The sequence below is a fragment of the Cyprinodon variegatus genome, unplaced genomic scaffold, assembly GCF_000732505.1.
Source record: "Cyprinodon variegatus isolate N-32 unplaced genomic scaffold, C_variegatus-1.0 Scaffold324, whole genome shotgun sequence".
Classification (NCBI taxonomy): domain Eukaryota; kingdom Metazoa; phylum Chordata; class Actinopteri; order Cyprinodontiformes; family Cyprinodontidae; genus Cyprinodon; species Cyprinodon variegatus.
Window position 1 is genome coordinate 817,435 of NW_015150777.1, and position 5,340 is coordinate 822,774.

The window sequence follows — 5,340 nt, forward strand, 5'->3', positions numbered from 1 at the left end:
TGGAAATGAAAATGATCAAATATATATCACTGAATCATGGACGTACGTTTTGGGGGGGATGGGGGGGACATGTCCACTTCACGTTTTCAAACGTCCCTGCATGTTTAATTGTTCAAAAACAGTGTTACGCTTTTCTTGTGTGATTGGTTGTCACCACTGTCACTCCTGAGAAGCTCACTTTACAAACATCTGATGCATCACTCTGGTTTGTGATTGAATGGTCAAACACGCTGAAGTTAGTGAGCTGAAATCAAAATTTTGTCCATGCATAAAATTCACCAGAGATGTGAGGAAGGGGAAAGTCCCCCCGACATAGACAAAGTCCCAATCTTGATCTCATTAAGATCCTTAATGTATCCCACAGCTGAAGGTGTGGAGTGGGGAGAATTGATTTAGCAAAGAGAGAAGGCTGTTAGAGAAAAAGGTGTCCTGACATTTTGCTCTCCCCAAAAAATCCAGTCGAGGAGATACAACGAAAAAAAAAAAATCTAAGAGACACAAACAAAGGATAAAGCAACACAGAAGTCAGGTGTGACTCATCCAGAGGTCTGTTCTTTCTCAGTTTGCAAGCCTTCTCTGTAATCTGGAAAGTTTTATAGCTGTTGGCTGCATTTATGTCAAGTCATGAAGAATGAGTTGAATAAAAATTGTGTTTCCTGCTCTGTTGGTATCCTGTTTGAGGTAGTGCTCCTGTGGTTTTTAATAACCTTTGTTTCCGTTACAGGATTAGTTTCTCAATCTTTGGCCCCTGGACTCAAATAAAGGGATTTAAAGATCCTTTTATGGGCAGTCAGATTTTCTCAACTAAGAGCTCCAGAGAAACAAAAAATTAAAAACAATAATAAAAATAATAATAAATCAATTAGATTCCTTGTGTTTGTTTTTTTTTTCTGTTTATCGGTCCTTAATACTTTCACTCTTTTGCCTGTTAAGTTGTTTCCTTGTTAAGAGCAGCCCGCCCCATCAGAGCTGGCAAGATGACTCACCTCAATGATCCACTGACATCAATTGCAGCTTTCCAGGCTTTTCACTGGAAATAATAAATACATTTCTGAGTTTTTCAGGTTCCAGAGCCCTTTTACAGGTAGTTCTGTTGGTCAGAATTCAGTTTTTCTTCCTGCAGCATCTCAGAAAGGTTTCAGAGTGATTTAGCGGCAGAGTGGCTACAAGCTTTCCTCTAAAATGCTTCGTCTCAGACGGAGGGTTTCATTACCAGGACTGAACACTTCCCTCCAGAGGTGACACCAAATGGACTTTTTGATTTTTACCTCAGCAGCTTTTACTCCTAATAGTGTCCAGAAGTTACACCCTGGTTTTACAGAACATGTAATTATGCAACAGAATTTCATACATTTTAGGGATATCTGCAGCAGAACATTATGGTTTCAGAATCTGATCCTCTGCTGTAAATGCATGTAAGCATTAACCACACCTTTAATGTTTTACCATGGGCTACAAAATACACTTTTATTCCAATATTTTGCCCTTTTGTCTGCATAATAACAGGTTCCCAATAAAAAAAAAACATTCCAGGGGTTTGTCTAGGGACCTTATTCCTGCAAGGCCACAGTGCAAAACAACTTATCCTCCAAGCATTCTGCTGGAATTAAGAATATCATTAAATATCATTTAAATAAAATTAATGTTGACCGATTGTTACTGGTTTTGTGAAAGCCAGGGGTGGCAGAAGTGAGGGGTTTCTCTAAAGGGGAGGGGGACCATATTCTTAAATAAGTTAATGAATGTTTAAAATTTAAAAATGTCGTGCAATATTTCTCAGCCTTTTTTGGCTTGTGTTCCCCTTTGGGCATTTTGTCTTACCATTATCATGATACCTCTCAGTCGATAGAAGTGACGATTGTCCAAAAGTGGATGTATAATAACTGGTTATAAAATAAAAAAAACTATTGTAATTAATCTTTTAATGTTATTCTCTCTACTGTACCTGCATTTATAAAACTGGAGCTCTTCTGAGTAACTCCCTTGTAATCATGTTTAAACTTGATGAATTAGGAACAAAATGCTGAACAAAAATTATAGTCAAACTAACTTTAGTTCACTTTGTTTTCATCAAGACACCGGAGCTGCTTTGATGAGCTCCTATGGCTCATTGTGAAAAACAGCTGATCCCAGACTGTTCTCTACATCCAGTCTGTTCCTCTGCTTGGTTTTGGTTAACTCAAGCATATAAGAAAAAATTTTATTTTTCAATACTTATAAATAAAATATTTTCATGTACCCCTTGCAATGTAAAATCACAGAAGATCTTTTGTCCTGGCTGCCATGAGACTGTTTTATGTCTCTTGAAGGACTGAGTTTTTTTATTATTATTTTTATTTTTTAATCTAATTTTGCATTTTTATCCTATTTTATATGTTTTTAACTTTGCTATCGTGTAGGTGAATTTCTCCAAATGGGGATTAAAAAAGCAAATGCTTGAATCATCAATCAGTCATTCAGCTTTTCAGAATGCCAGTCATCAGATGTGGTTAGAAATGGATGCATCTGAAACTGCAGCCTGGTAGCTGTAAAGCAATGGACTTTAGCAGCCCCATCAGAAATGAGTGGACTAATTTGGTAGAAGGTGTCTGAACAAAGAAAATTATTCAAAGGAAATGTTTAGTTGCTGAACTCAGAGATGATTAAAAATAAGTAAAAAAATTGAGAAAACCTTAAAGTTCTCTGGAAAATGGTCCATCAAGATCATTATCTAAGCTAAATCTGCCTAACTGGAGGTGAACTGTAAATAATCAATAGATGCCAGAGGGCTTTTGAACAGTGGTAAAACAAACAATATTTTTTAATGATATATGGCTCTGTGTAAGAATCCAGCAGCTCCAAATCTTTACTAAGAACTTTTAAAGTTTCTTCAGTTCAGCCCTCTGGGCTTTGGAGGCTGCAGAAAAAGTTGCATCACCTTCTTTTCTCTTTTCTAAAAAGTCAGATTCATCTCTGCCCTGGAGTCCAGTTCCATCCTCAGATATTGGGTTCTTTGAGAGGGCTCACTTCTCTGCATAGTTACTAGAAAATGCATATAGAATTACTTACACAACTTTGTGCAAAATCCAGACAGCTTGTTTTTGACCACAACTGCAAGAACTGTCAGAATTCCCCAAAATAATGTTTTAATTTCAGACATTTTGCACTGAAAATGAATGAAGTCACTGTCAGGGATATTGAAGCTCTAATAATGACACACTTTATCAGCATCAAACAGAAGAAGAAAGCAGCACAAATAGGAACGTGAATTGAATTAAAATTGATCAGCCTTCTAATAGCACATCCAAACCAATGCTTATGTTGTTTGATGGCTGCTTAAATAGGCAATTATTTGCTCACACGTGTAATTTAATGAGACAAATATGAATAATAAATCAGATTGGTCTGTCATCAAACAGCTAGTAACAGTAAACACACTGCACAGAAGGAAAAACCTGGAGATGCTAAAGAAATCTCATTACAACACTAAAGCCTCAATAAATTATTCAAGATGTTGATTGTGTGTTTTGAAGCACGATCGATCATCTTCCTCTGGGTCGTCCAAAAAGCTATTAGGAACACATGAGTGAGCCACGTTGCTTGCTCGCTTCGTTACTGCTGTCAACAAGCGACTACTAAAAGTGTGAAATCATCTGCTGCTGAAAATAACCACGCAGCTTTTTTTCTGTTATCCAGCTTTTCTTAGTGAGACGCAGCAAAGATGAGAGTGGGGTCAGTCCAGAACATCAGAGGTTCAACAGCCTCAGAGAGCAAAGCTTAAACTGCATCTAAAAATATGGCTTTTTCTATAGATTTGACAAATTTTTGATAAAACCAAACTGGAGCATTCAGACTCCTAGTTTTATTGTCTTCACATCTTTCTGTCTCGCATGACTGTATTTACATTTATTGTGTAACTCCAGACCTTCCCTGTTCTTCATCAGCACAAAATAAAGCTTTTCACTGGGGATCTATCCCGGCTGCACAGTGCGGCAGTGGGTAGCACTGCTGCCTTGCAGCAAGAATGTTCCTTGTTCTATTCCCGGCCCGGGGTCTTTCTGCATGGAGTTTGCCTAATTTCCCTGTGCATGCGTGGGTCCTCTCCGGGTACTCAGGCTTCCTCCCACAGTCCAAAAAAACATGACTGTTAGGGTCATTGGCTTCTATAAATTCTCCTTAGGTGTAATGGCTGTTTGTCCTGTGTGTCTGCTTTGCCCTAAGTTAAACTAGTGTCGTGGGAACAAAGTATTCAACTATTCACTCTTTTTAAATAAACCAAGATCGATGGATTTCACTCAGTCGGCACATTTATTTATATCTTTGCAAAGAGAGAACAGTTCATCATACAGCCCTAATGGCACAGCATTCTTCCCTGTTCTGCCTGAGCACCGTTCATTCCCCCTTACTTACAACAATGAAAAGCAGTCAGAGTCAAAACAAATTACAGACACTTTGGTTAACAGTAACATGTTATGAATAAAGCTTGAGAAAGAATCTGGTTTGTTATGGGAAGAAGCTATGTCTGGTCTACAAACACCAATCTGCAGATAATTGTGTGGCCTTGAGAGAGAAACAGACTGAGTGAAAACTTTTATAGTGAGTAAATTGGATAAATTAACATATAATAGAAGAGAAATCTAAATTTTCCGACAAAACTGGTGACCTATCCAGGGTGCACACTGCCACTGACCCATTGACAGCTGGAGATAGGCACCAGAACCCCTCGCTACCCCAGCAGGGATCACATGAATGAAAATGGATGGATGGGGTCTATCCTCTGCAACTTTATAGCGATTCTTACCCCAGCAATTTCTTTTGATGAAATGGAAATATTGCAGACCTTCCTTTTCTTAGAAAACAATTGAGTCCGGTTGGGTCTACAAGTTTCCCACTGAGGCTTTTAACATCCTATCCTTCTTTACTCCACCAGGATAAAAGGATAAAGGGAACTCTTACATTTCACCTCTCTGTCTCCATATGGAACCCAGTAGAATCGTCTTTTTGTACAAAAATATTACTATCCCTGCTCACAATTTTCATTGAAACCCTAGCAGCAGCCATTCATCAGAACCCCCTCAACACAGGAATTCATATCCACAACATGCACCATAAAATCAGCCTCTATGACAATGATGTTTTACCATTTATTTGGAATCTACCATTATCACAAAATCAGTCATCAAATAATTCTCCAGTTTCTCTGATGTGAATAAACTGGAACAAATCCTCCATACTCCCATTAAACACCAACAGTCTAGAGGTGGCAGCCCTTACAGTACCCTTCCCCTTCTGTATGAATCACATCACTTTCTTAGGTGTCCAAATTTCCCCAGGCTGTCCGAATGGATGGATGGATGGATG